This window comes from Macaca nemestrina, chromosome 9, assembly GCF_043159975.1.
Source record: "Macaca nemestrina isolate mMacNem1 chromosome 9, mMacNem.hap1, whole genome shotgun sequence".
Taxonomy (NCBI): domain Eukaryota; kingdom Metazoa; phylum Chordata; class Mammalia; order Primates; family Cercopithecidae; genus Macaca; species Macaca nemestrina.
The window spans coordinates 119,359,941-119,387,164 of NC_092133.1; the positions used below are offsets into that span (position 1 = coordinate 119,359,941).

The following is a 27,224-nucleotide window of genomic DNA, read 5'->3' on the forward strand; positions in this document are numbered from 1 at the left end:
CTGCGTGATGCTGTTACCCCAATCCCTTTGGGCCTTGCACTCCTTAAAGACAATCCTTTAATTTTTTTTTTTTTTTTTTTTTTTGAGACAAATCTTGGCCCACTGCAAACTCTGCCTCCCAGGTTCAAGCGATTCTCCTGCCTCAGCCTTCCGAGTAGCTTGGATTACAGGCGCCCACTGCCACGCCTGGCTAATTTTTGTGTTTTTAGTAGAGATGGGGTTTTGCCATGTTAACCAGCTGGTCTTGAACTCCTGACCTCGAGTGATTCATCTGCCTCAGCTTCCCAACATGCTGGGATTACAGGCCACCGTACCCCACCAACGCTCCTTTTCCTTAATCTGGCCTATGTTCATCCTTGGAGGGTGCGGTCTACATCCTGCCGATGGCCTGACCCCCATGCCTGCAAGAAGGCTGCAGGTTGGCAGACGTGGGGAGCTCTGGCCAGGAGGGTGGCTTCTTCTCTGTTGCAGAGCCAATCAAAGCCTCCCTGGCAGCCCTGCTCTTCAACGGGCCCTCACGGCTGTCTCCAGGAAGACCCCCTTCCCAGAACTGCTCTCAGCCCTTTCCTCCTGCTTCCCGAACAATGAATCAACATATCTGGGGACATCAGGGCTTTGACCTGGAGATAAGCACGTGTGCTTCACACTCCCAGGCTAAGAGAAGGCTGCAGGTTGGCCTCTGCAAATTAAGATGACCTGGTATGCCAGTGTGGCTGAGAACCGACCATTGGGCAGGGCTCAGGACAATGGTACAAGTAGATGTGTACATACCATATGTGTACATGTAGAAAAGTAATACATCAAGCTGATGAACCGCTAAATAAATCTGTTTTATGCTTCTGACTGGATAAGCCTATTTTCATAAATTCCATCAACATCCTACTGTAAACAGCCATCCCTTGGAGACCTCTCTGGCCTTGAAGTCTGTACCCCAAAGCTTTCTACCATCTGGACGTTGGACCTAGGGTAGAACGTCTTGAGTCCCAGAGGGCAGGCTTGGGGCATTTGGGCAGAGTTCCAGGGTCCCTGCACTTGGAGCATGGCCAGTGTAAGTGGACATGTGTCTGGATCAGGTGTCTGTCCTCACACTTGGAGCATGTCTGCTTACACTGGCCATGTTCCAAGTGCGGGGAGACCCTCTTGTAGGCATCAGGCCCTGAAGATGCCTCCTCTGCAGGATCAGTGTCACCTGAGCAGGGCCACCATAGAGCCCTCTGAAGTAGAGGCCTGGGTCCTTCTGGCTCAGATCTCAGGGCAGTTCTTTTTGCTGTCAGGTTTTAATAATCTAGGCCAGGATCTAATAATAAAAATAGCGAACATTATTGAGCACTAAGTCACAGATGTTTTAAGCTCTTTGCACATGTGACCCGATTTATTCTCACAACAATTTCATGAGATGGACTATGATTTATATTCCTTCTAGAGAGGGGGGAAACTTAGGAACAGAGAGTTTAAGAAAGTACCCAAGTCTTCGAAGCTGGTAGGTAGTGTAACCATGTTAATATCCAGGCAGCCTGTCACTGGAGCTCTGTTCTTAACCACTATAATATATACTGCTTTGTCAGTGTACCATATTAATAACTATGCCTAATCAATGTCGTTAATCACATTAACAGAATAAAGGGGAAAATATCAGGTGGTCATCTCAATAGATGTGGAAAAAGCATTTAATACGATTTCATATTCCTTCATAAGGTGGAAGAAAAAACTGAGCAAATTGGGAATAGAATATAATCTGATAAAATATAATCTTATGAAGATTATTCTACCATAGAACCTATAGCAAACTTCATACTTAATGCTATAAAGTATAAAGATAATGGTAAGACCACCATTACCTGAAATGATACCAAAACCAGAAAAAGATACAAGAAAACTACAGACCATTCCTCATGAACTTATACTCCCAAGTTTCTAACAAAATAATACAAATTAAATCAAGCAATATATTAAAAAAGAAATTATATGCCATGATCTAGTGAGGTTTATCCCAAAAATGCAAGGTGGGTTAAGAATTTTAAAAAAATCAATATTATTTACTGTATTAACAAATTAAAAAGAGAAAAACCATAAGATCATTTCAAGAGACATCTATTGAAAAGTTATTTGGAAGAATCTAAATTCTTGAAAGCTACTGAAAGCTGTAAACCCCTCAGAGCAGGAACAAAAGGGGGGTAACTGCTAATGCCAATTCTACCTAGCAAAAAAGAGAGAGAAGAGACAAATTATCAGCATCAGGAATGAGAGAGTTGATATTGCTACATATTCCACAGGTATTAAAAGGAAATAAGGGAATATTATGAGAAACTTTATGTCAATAAATTTGACAAATTAAGGGAAGTGAAAAAATTCCTTTAAAAACAATCAACTGAAGATCACTCAAGAGGCCAGGCATGGTGGCTCACGCCTATAATCCCAGCACTTTGGAGCCCAAGGTGGGTAGATCATTTGAGGTCAGGAGTTTGAGACCAGCCTGGCCAACATGGTGAAATCCCATCTCTACTAAAAATACAAAATGTAGCTAGGCGTGGTGGTGGGCACCTGTAATCACAGCTACTCGGGAGGCTGAGGATTTCTTGAACCCGGGAGGCAGAGATTGCAGTGAGCTGAGATCGCGCCACTGTACTCCAACCTAGGAGACAGAGTGCGACTCAGTCTCAAAAATAAATAAATAAAGTAACATAAAATAGGCTGGGCATGGTGGTTCATGCCTGTAATCCCAGCACTTTGGGAGGCGCCAAGGCGGGCAGATCATGAGGTCAGGAGATTGAGACCATCCTGGCTAACGTGGTAAAACCCTGTCTCTACTAAAAATACAAAAAATTAGCCAGGTGTGGTGGCGTGAGCCTGTAGTCCCAGCTACTCAGGAGGCTGAGGCAGAAGAATGGTATGAACCCGGGAGATGGAGCTTGCAGTGAACAGAGATGGTGCCACTGTACTCCAGCCTGGGCGAGAGAGCGAGACTCTGAGAAAGAAAAGAAAGAAAGAAAGAAAAGAAAGAAAAGAAAGAAAGAAAGAAAGAGAGAGAGAGAGAGAGAGAGAGAGAGGGAGGGAGGGAGGGAGGGAGGGAGGGAGGGAGGGAGGGAGGGAGGGAGGGAAGGAAGGAAGGAAGGAAGGAAGGAAGGAAGGAAGGAAGGAAGGAAGGAAGGAAGGAAGGAAGGAAGATTACTCAAGAAATGGACAACCTGAATAGCCCTGGATCTACACAGAAATTGAAGCTGTAGTTTAAAACCATTACACAAAGAGAAGTCTAGGTTCAGATAGTTTCACTGATGAATTCTACCAAACATTTAAGAAAATAATGAAACCATTTGATCCAAATTCTTTCCAGAACAGGAAAAAGTAGGGATACTTCCCAGTGCATTCTATAGGCCACTATTACCCTGAAATGATACCAAACCCGGAAAAAAATATAATAATAAAACTACAGACCATTCCTCGTGAACTTATACCCCCAAGTGTCCAACAAAATAATAGCTAATTGAATCAAGCAATATGTATATAAAGAATTATATGCCCTGTTCAAGTGAGGTTTATCCCAAAAATACAAGGTTGGTTTAACATTAAAAAAATATAATTTACTGTATTAACAAATTAAAGAAAAACCGTATGATTATTTTAAGAGATATTAAAAAGTTATTTGGAAGAATTCAACATCCATTCCTGTAAAATATCTCAGCAAACTAGAAATATAAGGGAATATCTTCAATCTGATAAAGAACATTATGAAAAAACTTACAGTCAACATCATATTTAATGATGAAACACTGCATACCTTCTCCCTTAAATCAGGAACAAGAGAGGAATGCTCACTTGTACCACCTTCTACTTTCCCATGTGTTGAGGGCTCTAATCATTGCAATGAGATAAGAGGAAAAACACCATCTAGATTGGAAAGGAAGACGTAAAAAGAGCCTTTATTTGAAAACATACTTGACTATGTAGAAAATGTAACAGATCTACAAAATATTGTTAGAACTAATAAATGTAATTAGCATGGTTGCAGGATAAAAAGTTGATATACAAAGAGGTAAAAAGAGCCTTTATTTGAAAACATACTTGACTATGTAGAAAATGTAACAGATCTACAAAATATTGTTAGAACTAATAAATGTAATTAGCATGGTTGCAGGATAAAAAGTTGATATACAAACATAGATTGTATTTATTTTATTTTATTTATTTATTTTGAGATGGAGTCTTGCTCTGTCGCCAGGCTGGAGTGCAGTGGTGTGATCTCGGCTCACTGGAATCTCCGCCTCCCAGGTTCAAATGATTCTCCTGCCTTAGCCTCCCAAGTAGCTAGGATTACAGGCATGCACCACCATGCCTGGCTAATTTTTCTATTTTTAGTAGAGACAGGGTTTCATCATGTTTGCTGGCTGGTCTCGAGCTCCTGACCTTAAATGCTCTGCCTGCCTCGGCCTCCCAAAGTGCTGGGATTGCAGGCATGAGCCACTGTGCCCAGCCATAGATTGTATTTCTAAATACAATTAGAAATTAGCTGAACTTTTAGAAATACCATTTATAATAGCATCAGTACATATGAAATACTTAGGGATAAATCTGATGAAAACTATGAAAGTCCTATACACTAAAAACTATGAAAACATTGCTAAGAGAAATTAAAGAGCATCTAAATAAATGGAGATACACCTCTTGTTTATGAGTCAAGAGACCTAAGAGGTTAAGATGTCAACTCACCCCAAACTCATCTATAGATTCAACATAATCCCGATAAAAATTCCAGCAGACTTTATCAGATAAATTGACACATTCTAAAAATTCATATTGAGATTCAAAAGACCTAGAATTGCCAAAACAACTTTTATTACAAAGCTACAGGAAACAAGAGTGTGGCATTGATGTAAAGACAGACAAATAGAGCAATGGGACAGAAAGAAATCCAGGATAGAACCACAGATCTGTCTTCAATTGATTTGACAAAGGCCAAAGGCAATTCTATGGAGAGAAGGCAGCCTTTTCAACAAACAATCCTGGAACAACTGGATATCCACATGCAAAAAAAGGACTTTCATTCATACCTCACACCGTATTTAACAAAATGCAGAATTGATCATAGACCTACATGTAAAACCTAAAACTACAAATCTCACAGAAGAAAATATAGGCATAATTAATTTTGATCAGGAATTAATCATTTCTTATGACATCGAAAACACAATATATAAGAGTTGATAAACTGAACTTGATTAAAATTTAGAACTTCTGGGGGGCACACCCAAGATGGCCAAATAGGAACAGCTCCAGCCTCCAGCTCCCAGCTTGAGTGACACAGAAGATGGGTGATTTCTGCATTTTCAACTGAGGTACTGGGTTCATCTCACTGGGGCATGTCGGACAGTTGGTGCTGGTCCGCGGATGCAGCCCGACCAGCCAGAGCTGAAGCAGGGTGAGGTATCACCTCACCTGGGAAGTACAAGGGGGAAGGGAATTCCTTTTCCTAGCCAAAGGAAATTGAGATACCTGGAGAATCGGGTAACTCCCACTCTAACACTGTGCTTTACCAAGCGTCTTAGCAAATGCCACACCAGATTATATCCCACACCTGGCCCAGAGGGTCCCACGCCCACAGAGCCTCCCTCATTGTTAGCACAGCAGTCTGAGATCTAACTGCAAGGCGGCAGTGAGGCTAGGGGAGTGGCGCCCACCATTGCTGAGGCTTAAGTAGGTAAACAAAGCCACCAGAAAGCTCCAATTGGGTGGAGCCCACCACAGTTCAAGGAGGCCTGCCTCCCTCTGTAGACTCCACCTCCAGGGACAGGGCATAGCTAAACAAAAAGCAGCAGAAACCTCTGCAGATGTAAAAGTCCCTGTCTGACAGCTTTGAAGAGAGCAGTGGTTCTCCCAGCATGGAGGCTGAGATCTGAGAACAGACAGACTGCCTGCTCAAGTGGGTCCCTGACCCCTGAGTAGCCTAACTGGGAGACATCCCCTGCTAGGTGCAGACCGACACCTCACACCTCACATGGCTGGGTACACCCCTGAGATGAAGCTTCCAGAGCAAGAATCAGACAGCAACACTCGCTGTTCAGCAATATTCTATCTTCTGCAGCCTCCACTGCTGATACCTAGGCAAACAGGGTCTGGAGTCGACCTCAAGCAAATTCCAACAGACCTGCAGCTGAGGGTCTTGACTGTTAGAAGGAAAACTAACAAACAGAAAGGACAACCACACCAAAACCCCATCAGTACATCACCATCATCAAAGACCAAAGGCAGAGAAAACCACAATGACGGGGAAAAAGCAGTGCAGGAAAGCTGGAAATTCAAAAAATCAGAGTGCATCTCCCCTTCCAAAGGAATGCAGCTCATTGCCAACAATGGAACAAAGCTGAATGGAGAATGACTTTGACGAGTTGAGAGAAAAAGGCTTCAGTCAATCAAACTTCTCAGAACTAAAGAAGGAACTACATAACCAGCACAAAGAAACTAAAAACCTTGAAAAAACATGTGACGAATGGCTAACTAGAATAACCAATGTAGAGAAGTCCTTAAAAGAACTGATAGAGATGAAAACCATAACACGAGAACTACGTGACAAATGCACAAGCTTCAGTAACCGACTCAATCAACTGGAAGAAAGAGTACCAGCAATTGAAGATCAAATGAATGAAATGAAGCGAGAAGTGTAGAGAAAAAAGAGTAAAAAGAAATGAACAAAGCCTCCAAGAAATATGGGATTATGTGAAAAGACCAAATCTACGTCTGATTGGTGTGCCTGAAAGTGATGGGGAAAATGGAACCAAGTTGGAAAACACTCTGCAGGATATCATCCAGGAGAACTTCCCCAACCCAGTAAGGCAGGCCAACATTCAAATTCAGGAAATACAGAGAATGCCACAAAGATATTCCTCAAGAAGAGCAACTCCAAGACACATAATTGTCAGATTCACCAAAGTTAAAATGAAGGAAAAAATGTTAAGGGCAGTCAGAGAGAAAGGTTGGGTTACCCACAAAGGGAAGCCCATCAGACTAACAGCAGATCTCTCAGCAGAAACTCTACAAGCCAGAAGAGAGTGGGGGCCAATACTTAACATTCTTAAAGAAAAGAATTTTCAACCCAGAATTTCATATCCAGCCAAACTAAGTTTCATAAGTGAAGGAGAAAGAAAATCCTTTACAGATAAGCAAATGCTTAGAGATTTTGTCACCACCAGGCCTGTCCTACAAGAGATCCTGAAGGAAGCACTAAACATGGAAAGGAACAACAGCCATTGCAAAAACATGCCAAAATGTAAAGTCCATCGATGCCAGGAAAAAACTGCATCAACTAACAAGCAAAATAACTAGCTAATATCCTAATGACAGGATCAAGTTCACACATAACAATATTAACCTTAAATGTAAATAGACTAAATGGTCCAATTAAAAGACACAGACTGGCAAATTGGATAGAGTCAAGACCCATCAGTTTGCTGTATTCAGGAGACCCATCTCACATGCAGAGACACACATAGGCTCAAAATAAAGGGATGGAGGAAGATCTACCAAGCAAATGGAAAAAAAAAAAAAGCAGGGGTTGCAATCCTAGTCTCTGATAAAACAGACTTTAAACCATCAAAGATCAAAAGAGACAAAGAAGGCCATTACATAATGGTAAAGGGATCAATTCATCAGGAAGAGCTAACTATTCTAAATATATATGCACCCAATACAGGAGCACCCAGATTCATAAAGCATGTCCTTAGAGAATTACAAAGAGACTTAGACTCCCATACAATAATAATGGGAGACTTTAACACCCCACTGTCCACATTAGACAGATCAACGAGACAGAAAGTCAGCAAGGATATCCAGGAATTGAACTCAACTCTGCACCGAGCAGACTTAATAGACATCTATAGAACTCTCCACGCCAAATCAACAGAATATACATTCTTTTCAGCGCCACATTGCACTTATTCCAAAATTGGCCACATAATTGGAAGTAAAGCACTCCTCAGCAAATGTAAAAGAACAGAAATTATAACAAACTGTCTCTCAGAGCACGGTGCAATCAAACTAGGACTCAGAACTGAGAAACTCAATCAAAACCGCTCAACTACATGGAAACTGAACAACCTGCTCCTGAATGACTACTGGGTACATAACAAAAGGAAGGCAGAAATAAAGATGTTCTTTGAAACCAATGAGAACAAAGATACAACATACCAGAATCTCTGGGACACATTTAAAGCAGTGTGTAGAGGGAAATTTATAGCACTAAATGCCCACAAGAGAAAGCAGGAAAGATCTAAAATTGACACCCTAACATCACAACTAAAAGAACTAGAGAAGCAAGAGCAAACACATTCAAAAGCTAGCAGAAGGCAAGAAATAACTAAGATCAGAGCAGAACTGAAGGAGATAGAGACACAAAAAACCCTCCAAAAAATCCATGAATCCAGGAGCTGGTTTTTTGAAAAGATCAACAAAACTGATAGACTGCTAGGAAGACTTAATAAAGAGAAAAGAGAGAAGAATCAAATAGATGCAATAAAAAATGATAAAGGGGATATCACCACTGACCCCACAGAAATACAAACTACCATCAGAGAATACTATAAACTCCACTATGCAAATAAACTAGAAAACCTAGAAGAAATGGATAATTTCCTGGACACTTACACTCTCCCAAGACTAAACCAGGAAGAAGTTGAATCCCTGAATAGACCAATAGCAGGCTCTGAAATTGAGGCAATAATTAATAGCCTACCAACCAAAAAAAGTCCAGGACCAGATGGATTCACAGCCCAATTCCACCAGAGGTACAAGGAGGAGGTGGTACCATTCCTTCTGAAACTATTCCAATCAATAGAAAAAGAGGGAATCCTCCCTAACTCATTTTATGAGGCCAACATCATCCTAATACCAAAGCCTGACAGAGATACAACAAAAAAAGAGAATTTTAGACCAATATCCCTGATGAACATCGATGCAAAAATCCTCAATAAAATACTGGCAAGCCGAATCCAGAAGCACATCAAAAAGCTTATCCACCATGATCAAGTGGGCTTCATCCCTGGGATGCAAGGCTGGTTCAACGTACACAAATCAATAAATGTAATCCAGCATATAAACAGAACCAAAGACAAAAACCAGATGATTATCTCAATAGATGCAGAAAAGGCCTTTGACAAAATTCAACAGCCCTTCATGCTAAAAACTCTCAATAAATTTGGTATTGATGGAATCTCAAAATCATAAGAGCTATTTATGACAAACCCACAGCCAAAATCATACTGAATGGGCAAAAACTGGAAGCATTCCCTTTGAAAACTGGCACAAGACAGGGATGCCCTCTCTCACCACTCCTATTCAACATAGTGTTGGAAGTTCTGGCTAGGGCAATCAGGCAAGAGAAAGAAATAAAGGGTATTCAGTTAGGAAAAGAAGAAGTCAAATTGTCCCTCTTTGCAGATGACATGATTATATATTTAGAAAACTCCATCATCTCAGCCCAAAATCTCGTTAAGCTGATAAGCAACTTCAGCAAAGTCTCAGGATACAAAATCAATGTGGAAAAATCACAAGCATTCTTATACACCAGTAACAGACAAACAGAGAGCCAAATCATCCAAATCATGAATGAACTCCCATTCATAACGGCTTCAAAGAGAATAAAATACCTAGGAATCCAACTTACAAGGGATGTAAATGACCTCTTCAAGGAGAACTACAAACCACTGCTCAGTGAAATAAAAGAGGACACAAACAAATGGAAGAACATACTATGCTCATGGATAGGAAGAATCAGTATTGTGAAAATGACCATACTGCCCAAGGTAATTTACAGATTCAATGCCATCCCCATTAAGCTGCCAATGAGTTTCTTCACAGAATTGGAAAAAACTGCTTTAAAGTTCATATGGAACCAAAAAAGAGCCCACATTGCCAAGACAATCCTAAGTCAAAAGAACAAAGCTGGAGGCATCACGCTACCTGACTTCAAACTATACTACAAGGCTACAGTAACCAAAACAGCATGGTACTGGTACCAAAACAGAGATATAGACCAATGGAACAGAACAGAGCCCTCAGAAATAATACCACACATCTACAACCATCTCATCTTTGACAAACCTGACAAAAACAAGCATTGGGGAAAGGATTCCCTATTTAATAAATGGTGCTGGGAAAATTGGCTAGCCATAAGTAGAGAGCTGAAACTGGATCCTTTCCTTACTCCTTATATGAAAATTAATTCAAGATGGATTAGAGACTTAAATGTTAGACCTAATACCATAAAAACCCTAGAAGAAAACCTAGGTAGTACCATTCAGGACATAGGCATGGGCAAGGACTTCATGTCTAAAACACCAAAAGCAATGGCAACAAAAGCCAAAATTGACAAATGGGATCTAATTAAACTAAACAGCTTCTGCACAGCAAAAGAAACTACCATCAGAGTGAACAGGCAACCTACAAAATGGGAAAAAATTTTTGCTATCTACTCATCTGACAAAGGCCTAATATCTAGAACCTACAAAGAACTCAATCAAATTTACAAGAAAAAAACAAACAACCCCATCAAAAAGTGGGCAAAGGATATGAACAGACACTTCTCAAAAGAAGACATTCATACAGCCAACAGACACATGAAAAAATGCTCATCATCACTCGCCATCAGAGAAATGCAAATCAAAACCACAATGAGATACCATCTCACACCAGTTAGAATGGCAATCATTAAAAAATCAGGAAACAACAGGTGCTGGAGAGGATGTGGAGAAATAGAAACAATTTTACACTGTTGGTGGGACTGTAAACTAGTTCAACCATTGTGGAAAACAGTGTGGCGATTCCTCAAGGATCTAGAACTAGAAATACCATTTGACCCAGCCATCCCATTACTGGGTATATACCCAAAGGATTAGAAGTCATGCTGCTATAAAGACACATGCACACATATGTTTATTGCGGCACTATTCACAATAGCAAAGACTTAGAATCAACCCAAATGTCCATCAGTGACAGACTGGATTAAGAAAATATGACACGTATACACCATGGAATACTATGCAGTCATAAAAAAGGATGAGTTGGTATCCTTTGTAGGGACATGGATGCAGCTGGAAACCACCATTCTCAGCAAACTATCGCAAGAACAGAAAACCAAACACCGCATGTTCTCGCTCATAGGTGGGAATTGAACAATGAGATCACTTGGACACAGAAAGGGGAACATCACACACCGGGTCCTGTTGTAGGGAGGTGGGAGGGGGGAGGGATGGCATTTCGAGATATACCTAGTGTGAGTGATGAGTTGATGGGTGCAGTGCACCAACAGGGCACATGTATACATGTGTAACAAACCTGCATGTTATGCGCATGTACCCTAGAACTTAAAGCATTAAAAAAAAAAAAAAAAAAAAAAGACAGTTTCTTTTCCTTGTTTCTAGTTTTTATCTCAACTACCATTCACAGATCACACTTAACTCTTAGGGAACCCATCTAAAGAAAGCAATGACTGAACTTAGTGTATAGATGTCTGGATTATGGGGGAAATTATTTACAGGTAGGTCACTATTATTTACAGCAAGTGCAAGAATGTCAGGTAGGGCAGCCTCTCTTGACCCTTGTACTTCTAGTCTTCTGACTAAAGAAAATGAATTTAAAAGCTCTTATGACTTCCTATTCCCTAAACCTTTCTATCGGCAAAAATTCTGACAGGCTTTTCCATGGTTTCTAATATTTGCTTTTGAGGTCCTGGAATTCTTCCAAACACAGATTTAAATTCGGGCTTATCTTGGCTCTTTTTGAGGAAAAATCGGAACAAAACCAAACAACAACAAAATGAGGAAAAAAGAAAAAAAAAACTTAAATAGCAAATAGTTCCTTAGTAGAATTTTTTTGGAGTAGAAGAATTGGTAATAGCATTGTTTAGAACATTTTATAAGCAAATACTGGAGTGAGTTAAAATGGGTTACTCCTTTGGTTAGAATTTTAAGGAAATGACATTGGAATTAGTTATTATTTCTTTACAATGATGTACCTTTTTTCGTTTTAAAAGCTCAACTTCTAGTATTTCAAGAAATGTAATAATCAGTAGGGAGTTAATATAAAAGGAGGAAAGTGGAACCTGATTGTGACAGCGGATTATTTCATTATCTAGATTGATTCCACTCCTGCCTTCATGCCCTATGACCTGTTATTTTGAATCCCTAAGGATGTTGGAAAGAGTAATGTTATAAGGAACCTTCTTAAGCTTGTTTACTTTAATAAACTCGATTTTTATTCAACAGTGTAATTGCGATTGTTAGAATGGAAAAAGAATATAAGTTTACATTTGTTTATTGGTAGTGAATGAGTAAAGCCAGCTTCATCTTTCATGTTATTTTTTTAAATTATTTGGGTTCTGGGGTGCATGTGCACGGCGTGTGGGGTTGACGCATGTGTGTGCATGTGCCATGTTGGTGTGCTGCACCCATTGGTTCATCATTTGCATTGGGTATGTCTCCTAGTGCTGTCCCTCCCACCTCCCCCACCCCAGAACAGGCCATGTTATTACTGTGTGGGCATGAGAAGTGTTAGCCAAAACAGGTCCCAGGATCTAATGGAAAGAGCTAATGAGATCACTTTGTATTTCCTGAAGGAGACAGTCAGGAAGCCCTTTATCAACTGTACCTATGAATAACAGCTCTCTAACTTGGTCCATAATTGATTCTCTATTTGAATTGAGCTGCCTTAGGCTTGGAGTACCTTGCCAACTAAAACTGACGTACACTGATGAATTTCAGGTCAGGTGAGAAATACAAACTTCCAGAAATTTGTTGGTGGAGGGGGATCTTCCACTACAGAAGTGTTTCTCCTTCTAGGCCCTTTTGACATTTTGGTGCAGGCAATTATTTTTTGTGTGGAGTGTGGGGACTTCTGTGTGCATTGGAAAATGTTTATCAGCATCCCTGGCCTCTATCCAGTAGATGCCAATAGTTGTGATACCCAGAATTTCTCCAGGCATTGTTAAATGTCCTGCGAATTGGGAAGGGGATTACTCCAAGTTGAGAACCACTTCATTATAAGTTATATTTCTAAAATATATGCCATCTTGTGTTTTCAAATAAAATAATAAGGCAGATTTTTGGTCAAAAAAAAATTTAGAACTTCTATCCTCCAAAAGACAGTATTAAAAGAAAGGAGTGTTGGGTGTGGTGACTCATGCCTGTAATCCCAGCACTTTGGGAGGTTGAGGCAGGAGGGTCATTTGAGGCCAGGAGTTCAAGACTAGCCTGGCCAACATGGTGAAACCCCATCTGTACTAAAAATATAAAAATTACCTGGGCGTGGTGGTGCCTGCCTGTAGTTCCAGCTACTCAGGAGGCTGAGGCACAAGAATTGCTTGAACCCAGGAAATGGAGGTTGCAGTGATTTGAGATTGTGCCACTGCACTCCAGACTGGGCAACAGAGTGAGACTGTGTCTAAATAATAATAATAAATAATAATAATAATAAAGGCTGGAAAACTGGGAAAAAATATTTTCAAAGCTTATATCTGATACAAATAAATGAACATATATAAAATTTAAAACAAGAATAAAATGAAAAACTCAATAAAAGAACAGTGATTTTAACAGACACCTTACAAAAGAAAATATACGGGTGGCAAATAAGCACCAGAGAGAGGCTCTAATCATTAGTAATTTAGGAAATATGAAAATCAAAGTGAGATTGAATCACTAATCACTGACTCTAGAATGGCTAACATTCGAAAAGACTGACCACGTCAAGTGTTAATGAGGTTGCAGAGGAATAGGAACTCCCAGACTGGTGATGGGAATGTACATGTATTTAATACAACAACTTTGGAAAGTAAGCTGGTAGCTTCTCAAGACACTAAACAGAGTTCCCTTACGATCCAGGCATGTCGTTCCTAAGTATTTGCTCAAGAGAATGAAAGCATTTGTCAATGCCAAGACTTCTCCATGAATGTTCATAGTACTTTTGTCATAGCCAAAACCCTGAAATAATCCACGTTTATCAACAGGTAAATGGATGAACAAATTATGGTATGTCTCTGCAATGAACTACTACTTAGTCATAAAAAGAAATGAACTATTGATAGAATAACATGGATGAATTTCAAAATAATTAAAGAGAAAGAAGCCAAAAAATAAATACAGGGTCTAATATTCCATTTATTTAAAATTCTGGAGCACTCAAACTCGCCCATAGTCACAAAAAGGAGATCAGTGTTTGGGAAAGGGGGGATGGGGATGGGGAACGGTGGGGAGGAGGGATTAGAAAGGAACATGAGAGAAATTTTGGGAGTGAGGAGTACGTTTGCTACCTTTATTGTCATGTTGCTTTTCTGGGTATCGAAACTTAGGAAATCATACCCTATAAATGTGTGCAGTTTATTGTGTATCATCGATTTTATTCAATGCAGTGAGCAAAGTTTAAGATGCCCCTGCAGTGATCCCACCTACTGGCAGTGGCAGCCTCGAGCAACCCTCTCTCCTTGAGAAACTTGTTTTTAATCAACACACTACCTACCTTGATGTTAAGGTGATCTCATTTCCAAGTTTTTAACTTCCCTCTTGCTAGCTCACTCTATGCCCTGCTGGCTCTGATGATGCCAGTTGCTATACTGGGGGGGCCCACGGGGAAAGGAACTGAAGATGGTCTCTGGCCAACAGCCTACAAGGAACAGAACCTCTGCCATCAACCACTTGAGCTTGGAAGCAGATCCTACCCCAGTCTAGATTCCAGGAGAGACCCAGTCCGAACTAAGACCTTTTTTTGGCGGATTTTTAAAGCAGATAACCCTGTTAAACTTATCTGGATTCCTAACCCACATAACCTGTGTTGTTTTAAGCCACTAAGTTTGCAGTAATTTGTTTCACAGCAACAGATAACCAATGTAATTTTTTTTTTAACAAAGTAAACAAGCAAGTAAACAAACCAAAAACCTACAATGAGTAGTACTCACACAGCTATCCAAGGAGCTAAAATTAAATGCTGATGATACTGAATGCTTGGAAGTGGAGTAATTTGAACCCTTATACACTGGAGTATAAATTGCTGCTGCTTTTTTGGGAAATTCTATGGTCTGGCAATTCCTTTCCTAATGATAGACCCAGCAAAAATGCAACCATATGTGCACTAAAAATATATACAATACTGTTCAAAGAAGTTAGTAATAGAGCCAAACTAGAAGCAAGTCAAGGTCTTATTAGCAATAAAATAGATTAATGATGGTATCTTCATACAATGAAATGCTGTACAACAATGAGATATAATAAACTATCCATACAACCAACACCTTGGATGTTGATCTCAGAATCGTAATTGGGTGAAATAAGCAAAACAAGCAAGACACAAAAATGTACTTAATTAAGGTAGAAAACAAGTCAAACTAATATATGGTTATAGACTCAGTAATAAGGAAATCACAGTTACTTTGTGAAGCATCTCAGAGGAGGCCTGAAGGTTTTGCTAACTTTATTTCTTGATGTAGTGTGGGAGGTACACCAGCTATGTATACTTTATAAAAACGGAGTTGTAAACTTCTAGTTTGTGTACTTTTATGTATGTTATACTTTATAGAAACTGGACTGAAAAACTGATTCATGTTAATTACAAACAACAATGTACCTTGTGGGATTTTGGAATTTACAAAGCACTTGGCATCCATGAACTGCTGTCTTACTCTGTTGGGGCTGCTGTAACACAATACCTGGGGGGGCTCATAAGCAACGGAGATTTATTTATCACCGTTCTGGAAACTAAAAATCCAAACTCAAGACACTGAGGCTTGCACTGGTAGATTTCTAGTCTGGTGAGTGCCCACTTCCTGGTTCATATGTGTCTGTCTTCTCACTATGTCCTCACATGGTGGAGGGGGCAAGGGAATGCTCAGTATCATTTTCATAAAGGCTAATCCCACACCTGAGGGCTCCTCCCTCATGTCCTAATTACCCCTAAAGGCTCCATCTGCTAATACCATCACATTGAGAGTTTGGATTTCAACCTAAGAAGTTGAGGGAGACACAAACATTTTGTCCACAGCAACTGTCATTCTTTAAAAACAGGTAAACAACCTGAAAGGTGTATTTGCACATGAGAAAACTGGTTTACGCATGTTTGGGATCTAGGATACACACAAGATATTCCTTCTAATCAAACTAACCACTGAATATTTAAAAAAAAAATACAACTGAGTCATTCATATGGAAGTCTGTCTTCACAGTAACTCATCATCTGGGTCATCTTGGAACTAGTAATCCTGATCCTGTTAAGATAGAGCAACCAGTAGGGAGGCTGAGGGCTGCCCTGATTTTCTTCCAAGGTCAGTGCACACTAATAGGTGGTGGGAAGGAAGAGACATGAGCACATAGCAGGCAGGAGCCCTTCTGGGGATGCAGGAGGAGGCAAGCTACTGGCTCTCCACTGCCTCCCCTAATGCCATCTACTCCCAACTTTTGGGGGGGCCACTTAGAAAAAAAAATCAGAGATTCTTAGCTCAGGGAGCTAGAATATGGTCAAAACTATGGAAAGGCCTCAGGAGAGGGCCCACCGCTTTCAGTTGATTCTCCAAGGGGCCATGACCCTGGCAGGTTTGAGACCTCTTTCCTTGGGCCACTTGCTCCAGCCTGATGCTGTTGTCCCACTGCAAAGCCAGACAGAGGTGTGCAGAGCAGCCCCTTGTCACCCCAACAGCTCCCCATCCCAGCTGAGCTTCAGAATCCTGGGCAACTTCTCACCTTGTGCTGATGAGCTTTTAAAGCCCACAGTTAATTCTCACAGTGGCTACAGTGAAGAGCCATGGGTTTGCCTCCTGTTCCCATTCTGAGTACTGGGATATGAGGACAGGACTCTGCACCCTGTGATGGCTGAAATTTTGACCCTATTTGTAACAGGGCAACTTATGTTAAAGCAAACATGAAAGAGCAAAAGTTTGCAGAGGCGAAACTGTGCGAGAGGAAAAGAGGGAGGGGGTTTAAAGAGAGAGAAAGGTGGCCCCTTGCAAATGAGGAATGGGATGCTCCATTTATCTTTTCCCCTACTGAGGCCACCCTATGTCAGAGTCAGCTGCCAGTGTAGGATTTCCTTCAAAGAGAATGGCTTTTGAGTACAAAACATGACACCACCTACTCACTCACTGGCATCTTCCATGGGCCAAGAACAGAAGTGGTCAAACCTCATCCCTGTCCTCACAGGGACCTGAGTGAAAGAGATGTAAACACCCAACAAATAAGGTGTGGAATTAAGGCAGAGCTGCTCAGCCTGGGCACACCTGATGCATTGAGCCAGATCATTCCCTGTTGTTGGGGTGGGGGCTGCCCTGCAGCATCCCTGGCTCTACAGACTAGATGTTGGTAGCACACCATCACCCTAGCTGTGAGAACCAAAACCATCTCAGACACTGTCAAAATGTCCCCTTGTGGGGGGAGGGGGGGGCGCAAAATCACATCAGGTTAAGAACCTCCAAGGTAGAGCTGTGGTCTCCAGAAGTTGGAGGCATCAGTTCTGCTGGGGGAAGTCAACAGAGGCTGCAAAGAACTCAGAGCACACCTGAAATACCACCACCCCAGGCCTGGGCCTTCACATAGTGCCAGTGTCTGAGAGCCTGGACTTGGGAAGGACTGACAGTAGAAATTCAAACAGATGCCCAAGCAGTGCTCCCTTCTTTGGTAGCATGTAACCCTTTGTTAGAGATGAAAATTCCAGGGTTGTGTGTGGTGGCTCATGTCTGTAATCCAGCACTTTGTGAGGCTGAAGAGGGAAGACTGCTCGACCCCAGGAATCGGAGACCAGCCTGTGAAACACAGTGAGACCCTGTCTCTACAAAATAATAATAATAATAATAATAATAATAATAATAATAATAATAATAAATCTTAGTGTGCCTGTATAGTCCCAGCTGCTTGGGAGGCTGAGGCAGGAAGATCACTTGAGTCCAGGAGTTTGAGGCTGCAGTAAACTATGGTCATTCTACTGCACTCCATCCTGGCTGATAGAACAAGACCCTGTCTTTTTTTTTTTTTTTTTTTTTTTGAGACGGAGTCTGGGTCTGTCGCCCAGGCTGGAGTGCAGTGGCTGGATCTCAGCTCACTGCAAGCTCCGCCTCCCGGGTTCACGCCATTCTCCTGCCTCAGCCTCCCGAGTAGCTGGGACTACAGGCACCCGCCGCCTCGCCCGACTAGTTTTTTGTATTTTTTAGTAGAGACGGGGTTTCACTGGGTTAGCCAGGATGGTCTCGATCTCCTGACCTCGTGATCCGCCGGTCTTGGCCTCCCAAAGTGCTGGGATTACAGGCTTGAGCCACCGCGCCCGGCCAGACCCTGTCTCTTAAAAAAAAAAAAAGAGGAAAGAAAATTCTACATAGCTCCCCTGACCATCCTATGGCGTTGGGGGAGAATAAGGGTTACCCACAAGCTGAGAATTACTGATCCACAGATAATGTCTTCGCTTATTCATCAGGCAAAACGTTACTGTGGAATAGCAGGAGGTGAAGTTGGAGATGTTGACAGAGCCTGCAGGCCCTAGAAAAAGTTTTGGATTTTATTTAAATGCACCTGAATGGTCTGTTGAATCCAACAGGTGGAAATGTGACAGGGACAGGGAGATATATATATATATATATATATATATATATATAAATATATAAATATACAAATATATATAAATATACAAATATATATAAATATACAAGTATATATATAAATATACAAGTATATATATACACACATATATAAATATAAAAATATAAATATATAAAAATGTCTTTGAGTCCAAAATAGCAATTGCACAAGTATAGAACAGTTGCTACATGGCTTAGCTTTTGCACAGGTGGAAGAGACTCAGGGGCTTTTGGTGACGGCCTTTATTAAGTTAACCATGGGCTGCTGCTGCTCAGAATTTAATGCAGTCATAGGTGCTCAACTAGAAACACAATGTGCGAGCTAAGAGATGGAACATGCCCAGTAGGCTCTGCCTGCTGATGTTTGTTCAGATTTTGATAAAATACACCATCATCTGCTCCTACCTACCTTTTCTGAATTGAACCATTGCTTTGGTTAGCTTACCTGAGTAAGGACCTTCCCCAGTTCATACTTTGTTTCTCCTTTAGAGACAGGGTCTCACTCTGTTGCCCAGGCTGGAGTGCAGTGGTGTGATCAGGGCTCACCACAGCCTCCACTTTCTGGGCTCAAGTGATCCTCCAGCCTCAGCCTCCTGAGTACTGAGACTACAGGCACACACCACCATTAATTTTTTTTTTTTTTTTTTTTTTTTTTTTAAATAGCGACAATGTCTCACTGCGTTGTTCAGGCTGGTCTGGAACTCCTGTGCTCAAGTGATCCTCCTGCCTTGGCCTCCCATAGTGCTTTTTAATCCACATTCTTTTTAATCCACACACTTACAGCTTCTAGCTCCTTCAGCCCTGCGGTGGACAGCAAGACTTCCTCCAGAAGTTCCACACGTGGAAATGAAAGCACAGCAAACTCACCGTCAGTGGAGTGAAACATACAGTAGGCAGGGGAAAGGGAAAGGGCAGCACCCTGGGGACTCCCATTCCTGCCCCATGGAGTCTGAATTCCCAAAAGATTCTACTTTGGATCTGCCCTCTGACGCTTGGCATTCCACCACTGGACACCTGACCCTTTGATTACATTGTTGCCTTCTTCCTATTGCCCTAACATGCTTGGAAAGGAACATCAGCTTTCTGGTATCTCAGTTTGTCGCTTCCCCCAAAGATAGAAATGGTGGAAGGCACAAAGGAGTTCTCAAAAGAAGCCCCAAGCCAAGGACAAATGCCAACCGCCTCACATTTTCAACTGGGGCTACAGCTGCGTATGGCGGGTACATCGTACATTAACAAAAAATTTTAATTGGCAAATAATTATATATACTTATGGGGTACATAGTGATGGTTATATATATATATGGAATAGTGATCAGATCCGGGTGATTAACATATCCATCATCTTCAACATTTCTCATTTGTGTTAGGAACATTCAATATCCTCCTTCTGGCCGGGCGCGGTGGCTCACGGCTGTAATCCCAGCACTTTGGGAGGCCGAGGTGGGCGGATCACGAGGTCAGAAGTTCCAGACCAGCCTGGCCAACATGGTGAAACACCCTCTCTACTAAAAATACAAAAATTAGCCGGGCGTGGTGGTGGGAGCCTGTAATCCCAGCTACTCAGGAGACCGAGGCAGGAGAATCACTTGAATCCAGATGGCGTAGCTTCCAGTGAGCTGAGATCACGCCATTGCACTCCAGGCTGGGGGACAGAGCAAGACTCCATCTGGAGAGAGAGGGAGAGAGAAAAAAAATCCTCCTTCTAGCTATTTGAAAGTATGTAACATAGCTGCCAGAAAAACTGAGATAAAGGAAGTTGAGAAATTCAACGAGGTGCAGAAGTTCTAGGTGACCACCAGATGGCAGCAGGTGAACAATATTTTCCTGAGATGCTGTAGCCTCTTAAAGGAGCTTTCAATCTCAAGTCTTAAAGAGTGTTAAATGTGGATGGCGTGAACAGAAGGAACTACGTGCCTCCCATGCCTCGTCCCCCCGCCTGCACCCCACAGAAGAATGTGAACCTTCCTGATTTTTGGCAGGTCCTGCCTTGGGGTCCTCTGTGTATAATACAGACATTGATTCCTGCTCTTAACTTACTGACCACCACTCGCCCCCACTGTCTGCTTTAGTCTCCACTAAGTGCTGTAAAAGAGGGCAAACTCATAGAGGGCGAGATCTAGGTTTCCAGGAGTGAGCAGCGTGAGCTGAGATCAGAAGGATGAAGAAGAGGTGGGGTGAACATTCCAGGCACAGAAAGCAGCTTGTGGCTGGGGCTTCAGGAACAGAATAGAGAACAGGGTAGCTGGGCCAGAGGGAGCCGCGGGGCAGGTGGGTGAGGCGCCCACTGAAAGATAGGGAGACGCCAGATTCCGTGGGGCAGGGATGCCGCGCTTGACCTTGGGAGTGTCTCCTTTGAGGGATTTCAGACAGAAGGGGCAGGAGGTGGTCAGGGCCCCTTTCTCTGGAGTTACTCAGCGAGAGGGCATTCTTTTTGCAGGATGGGGAAGGTGTGACAGGCCTGGCAGGGCAACGTCTGCTGTGCGATAGATTCTATTCATTTGTGAGACTGAAGAATGTGCAACTACAGTCACTGTACAATGATCTAGTTATTTCTGAACATTTTCTTCCCTGACTCCATTTGCAAGTAAGTTAGCCAACTGTTTGAGAATCAAACAAGCACTTCTCAGAAAGGACTAGAGACCTCCTTTTCCAGCCCAGAGGACACCAGAGATATGAGGAAGGAGGCGGCTGAGGCCCCAGACTCAGACCGTGGTGTGTGTGGTCAGATGAGTGCAAAACCACAAAGGGACAACACTCAAGGGAGGAGACCAAACAGGTCAAAGACACACTCTGGCTTCCTTACAGATCTAAGAAGTCTTAGGTCTCTGATACGGTTTGGCTCTGTGTCCCCACCCACATCTCATGTTGAATTGTAATCTCCAGTGTCGGAGGTGGGCCCAGTGGGAGGTGACTGGATCATGGGGGTGGTTTCTAATGGTTTAGCACCATCCCCCAGTGCTGTCTTATGATAGAATTCTCATGAGACTTGGTTGTTTAAAAGCGTGTAGCGCTTCCCCCTTCACTCTCTTCTCCCTGCTCCCACCACATATGATGTGCCTGCTTCCCCCATCGCCTTCTGCCATGATTGTACGTTTCCTGAGGTCTCCCCAGCCCTGCCTCCTGTACAGCCTGTGGAACTGTGAGTTAGTGAAACCTCGTTTCTTTGTAAACTACACAGTCTCAGGTAGTTTTTTTTTTTTTTTTAAATCAATTCCAGATTGGACTAATACAGCGTCTAATCCATCTGCAATCCTAAATCTGTCTAATGTACTTAGATTCAATCTCTTTAAGGAGTGGTCCCGAACACCACTTTTAATGCTGGATCAAAGTGTGATCCAATCAACATGCTGCAGACAGGATGGCTCAACTGTTGCTTCCCAACGTTGGGGATCATCTGGGTTCCTGTTGCCTGGCAGAGGTGTGTTGATCGGTAAGGATGCAAGGTTGGTCCCTACTGTCCTTCATCCATAGAAAGGGGCTTTCATCTCATTTGTTTCATATGGAACACTTGTAGGTAAAGGCTTTAAATAAACCCAAAGGCAAGGAATAAAAATGTGTCCCAGGTATGGAGATACAGAGATGTAGGTGACACTAGAGGTAATCATTTCACGGTGATTCAAGAACCAGAAGTGGGTGAAGCAGGGGATGAAGACCGGGCATGCATACAAAATAGGGAAACTGAGGAAGGGCTGAGGGTGGTGAAGCAGCAAAAGCAACCTGTCTACATGCTGATGGGCAGGATCACGTGCGGGGTAGATGTTGGTGGTGTTGGGGAGGGGCTCCCTGAAAGTGCAAAATCTCTGAGCAGTGAGGGACAGACTGAGAGCAATCGGAGAGGAGAGGGGGCCTGTTAGTTTTGGCCTGGTGCTGCTTATGTTTTTAACCTGATGGGCAGGGACCTCTATGCCACCGTCCGGGTCTTGCGTCGCAAGGCTGAAGACTGGGATGGGCTCTCTCCTGCCCAGGGTTCCTCTACTGGAACCATGAGTATCCGTATCCTCACTCTCCTGCCCTATCCTCAGATCCCAAATCATAGCTGCATGAGCCACCCTCCCAGAATCTCTCTCCTTCAAGGAGTAGCTCTGCACTTCTGATTTTTAGCTTTACCTATTGACACTGTGTCCACTAGAAGCCTGGAGGAACATTTGAAATACATCACTAAAATGACAGGCATTATTAATAGGACTTCTGTAACAAATACGTGTGAAATGTCTCATTCAGCCAAGTATGAGGAACCATGTTTTGGACTACTAGAATTTCCAGAGGCTAAGAAAAGGGCTTCGTCTGTACTTTCTTGAACTCTAATCCCTAAATTACTACAAGTTCAAGGGCACTTATATACACATTAGCTTCTGGCAAATAAAACAAGCTCCAAACTTAGCCAACACTGGAAGGCCCCTGCAGTCTGGAAGTATCAAAACGCAAAGCCAAACTCTAAAATGCCCCAAGTGACACTACATAGAGGACAAAAATTAAGTCCATACATTTCAACTGTTTCTTTCAAGAACAGTTGGATTTTTTTTTCTTTTTTTTTTTTAAATGCAGAAGTGGTGGCTGAGCCGTACTTTTTCAAGTGCGGCTCTCCTGTAGTTGGTAACAGTCACCTTTATTTTTAAGGAACAGCATCTTCTCACTGCACCTGGGCCTCCACCTTTCTGGCTCGACACTGTGGTTCTCAGCCTTGGCTTCCCATTAGAATCACCTGGGGGTATTTTAAAAGCCTCCCCTTGTTGAGGCAGCACCTCTGAGCACCTGAATGAGAATCTGTGGGAAGGGCCCAGGCGGCAGAATTTTGAAAGCTTTTTTGGGGACTGCAGTGTGCAGATGGGTTTGAGAAGCTGGAACACCAGCCGAGCCTATTCCCAGTACAGGGTCCGGCTTTCTTGGGTTCCTCGCCTGCAGCGGTGTACCCCACTGGTCACCACCTGTTCCCAATGTTTTCATGTTTAAGTCAGAAAGGAGATGGTGGCCGGGCGCGGTGGCTCAAGCCTGTAATCCCAGCACTTTGGGAGGCCGAGACGGGCAGATCACGAGGTCAGGAGATCGAGACCATCCTGGCTAACACGGTGAAACCCCGTCTCTATTAAGAAATACAAAAAAAAACTAGCCGGGCGAGGTGGCGGGCGCCTGTAGTCCCAGCTACTCGGGAGGCTGAGGCCGGAGAATGGCGTGAACCCGGGAGGCAGAGCTTGCAGTGAGCTGAGATCCGGCCACTGCACTCCAGCCTGGGTGACAGAGCAAGACTCCGTCTCAAAAAAAAAAAAAAAAAAAAAAAAAAAAAAAAAAAAAAAAAAGAAAGGAGATGGTGTCTGTGTCAGGCTAGGGCCCTGGTTCTAAGTCCCAGGCACCCAGTTCCATCTTGCTAAGCCCAGGCTTCAGCACTCTACCCCGAGACATCCATTCCCACACATTGTTCCAAGATGCTCTCTTCTTTCCCTCCTGTCAGTTGCTTAGAGATTGGGTTCCTTTCATGTTGTTTTGTTTTCAATTGAGACGGAGTCTCACTATCACCCAGGCTATAGTACAATGGCACTATCTTGCCTCACTGCAACCCCCACCTCTCTGGTTCAAGCAAGTCTCCTGCCTCAGCCTTCCAAGTAGTTGGGACTACAGGACACAGCACCGCACCCGGATAATTTTTATATTTTCAGTAGAGATGGGATTTTGCCATGTTGGGCAGGCTGGTCTTGAACTCCTGACCTCAGGTGATCCACCTGCCTCAACCGCCCAAAGTGCTGGGATTACAGGCTTGAGCCACCTCACCTGGCCCTTTCCTGGTTAATCATTTGGTCTTCCGGGCATGAAGGAAAAGAACATAAAGGCTAATACCAGTATGGGCTTCCCGAAAATCCCCCAGGAGTGGCAGGTCACTGAGGCACCCCCAGCTCTCCATGCATCCCTAAGGGCTGCTCTTACACAGGGAGGGGTCACTGGGCTGGGTACTTTGGAGGCTCCCTGTTGGGTCCTTATGCCCTCATGGTTTGTCCCGACTCAACAGTGAGGCCCCTGTTCATTATTCTGTGCCAGTGGTTGAGTCACAGCAGTGCTGCCCTTGAGAGGCAGTTTTGGGTATTTGTGGAGAGTTTTCTAGTTGTCCCAATGTTGGAGGCAAAACTGGCATTTTAGTGTGTAGGGGTCAGGGATGCTGATTCGGGATGTCCTACAGTCAGCTGCCTGGGAAAAACTGCCCCCCACCCCCACCCCCAGCACGACCTGGTCACATCCTCCTGGACATCTGCATAAGGGAAAACCCTGCTTATAATTATCTGAGGGTAGAGGCCAATTTTATTTTACATTTAAATCCTTTTGCAGCCTAAAATGTGCAATGAAAATTTTCAGGAACATGTAAAGTGAGGGAGAGTCATATTCTACTTTGTTCAAAGCTTTAAACAGAGTCATTCGCTATTTGGGAAAAGTCACATTACCAGCCCAGTTCACAGCGTTCGAGTCCCTGGTACAACACGCACTCTGCTGATGGGTGCGTGTATGGCATGGATATAACGAGAACTTTGTTGTAGTGTCACTAGGGCATTGTATTTTATTTTTCAAACTAGGTGAGTAGGTAGGAGATGTCATAAGGAATTTCATCTCGTACAAAACATTTGTAACAAAAGGGAGCTTGGATCCATTGGAATTGAGACTTATCCTTGAATTTCAAAGGATCACTCTGAGAGTCTGAGGTACCTACTTACAAGTCCCTGCCGAGAAGCCATACTTCAAGTAAACCCTTTTAGGAGGCACCTGGGGGCCACTTACCCTGGTCTCCAGCAGCTGAAGTTCCCGAAGGCACCAGCAGGAGGGGCATGCTGAGGCTCGAGGGGTGTGACCAGAAAGGTGTGGTGTGTCTTAGCTGGGGCAGGATGAGGGATTACCTGGAGGGGCGTGGCAAGGCCAGGAGGACGGGGCCTGGTATGGATAGGACCTAGGCTGGGCTTGACTTGTCTGGGGTATGGTCTGTCTGGCAGGTGAAACCTTCCCTGCAGTCCCAGCCCAGGGCCCTAGAGTTGTAGTTGACCACCTGGGGCTTAGGGGAAGAGGAGTCCCTATCCCAGGTTCCAATCTAGATTCACAGCATTTCCAACAATACTAGATGAGAACGTTAGTCCTTTAAGTGGAGGGCGTCTCTACCTATACATCTTTTGAAGGTGAGGCAACCAAAATTTGCAATCTAATAATCCCATAAATGGATAATTTTCTGCATTGTGCTCATTTGTGTGCTCCAGGAATGAAAAATCTCCCCTTAAAGCCACCTTCTTTCAAAGGAGGAAACTGAGCAGCCCCCACCTCCAGCAGGATGGCCAAGTGCCCAGAGATGCACACTGCACTTGTCACCTCTTCCCTGTTCTCAGTGTCCTACAGTGAAGTGGGGAGGGATAAATGACGGGAACTTTTTCAGTGTTTGTGAGGATTAAAAGGCAATAGATGCAAAACACCTTAGCATTCTACGTGGCCCATAATAGGCAACAGATGGCAGTTATTGCTGATGTGTTCACAGACACAAGGATTAAGGACCACCCCATATGTTGGGCAATTAAAATATTAAGCATTTTGTGCAAATCGAGGGCATGCACTGTAGACTCTCCTGCATTCTTGGCAGAGTGGTGAGCATAACTTAACCTTCCTGCTTCCATCAGGGCGAACATTTGCTTCTAAGGTGGGTGCCTGACTTGGAGCTAGATGGACATGCACCTTGGGAGGGCCTGGGGCTCTCTTCTCAGAGGTGCTTTTGGGGTTCTTTCGGACATTCCTTCTTAGGAGCATAGATCAAGGAATGAGTGGTTGCCCAGTGCCGGGGGTAGGTTTTCCTGGACAATATCACCTGGCCTCTTTTGCAAAATTACCTTTTGAATTTTCAGCTGAAGCAGCTGTCATTCCTCTACTTCCTCCAAAACATTTCCCGGTGGCCCTGAAATACCTTTGCATTTACTGAGCCTTGGAGGTGGGAAGGACCTTAGCTAGAGTTACAAGGTGGGGCATTCAGGAAGAGGCCCAGGTTTATGTTTCAAATCTGGCCTGCAGGGAGGGGAGTGGCTAGGCCTGCTCTCAGCACCCAGTGGATGGGCCCCTCTTACCCCATGGGCCTGGCCCCTGTCACTCAAGCCCAGGAATGAGCATCATCTGGGGAATATGGGTTGGGGTGACCTGGGAGCACCTTCTCCCAAGCCTGCAAATATAACTTCACAAAAGAACCACAATTCTGAGCCACAATTCCCAGGGCCTGGGCTTTTCTGTATCCGATTGAATGCCTATTTTACTTTGGAAAAAAATCCAGTCACAAGTAGCATTAAAAGAAAACCAGCTTCCTTAAAAATGCTTTAACACTATTTTAAGTTCTGTATTATACCTGTCAGCGCCAGGTGCCACCACCTCCGTGAAGCACCAGACAAGCCCGCTGCTCTGCACTGCTGCAGCTGACTGCCAGGACGGCTCACACTCCCCCATCTGCATCCACTGTGACTTGATCTGTGTCGGTATGTGTGCCACGCTTTCCCCAACTAGACCGATGCCTCTTAAGGTCAGAACAGTGTCCCGGTTGTCACCACAGCAGTAATAATCATCATTCTCATTAACTATTTTTTGTTTATGAGACAAAGTCTTACTTGTCGCCCAGGCTGGAGTGCAGTGGCACGATCTC

The 27,224-nt window shown here is 43.3% G+C and overlaps 1 long non-coding RNA gene across 4 annotated transcripts in view; it reads left to right on the plus strand.

Moving 5' to 3' along the window:
• Window positions 1-27,224, plus strand: part of LOC139356397 (uncharacterized) — a 28,543-nt gene that overhangs the window by 834 nt on the left and 485 nt on the right. For 2 of the 4 annotated variants that reach the window (XR_011608198.1, XR_011608197.1), the window contains exons 2-4: window positions 21,027-21,173; window positions 21,881-22,019; window positions 26,941-27,060. This is a non-coding gene — a long non-coding RNA (uncharacterized lncRNA). Of the gene's footprint in view, window positions 1-21,026; window positions 21,174-21,806; window positions 22,020-26,940; window positions 27,061-27,224 lie in introns of all 4 variants that reach the window. The other 2 variants (XR_011608199.1, XR_011608200.1) reach the window with 2 other exon arrangements.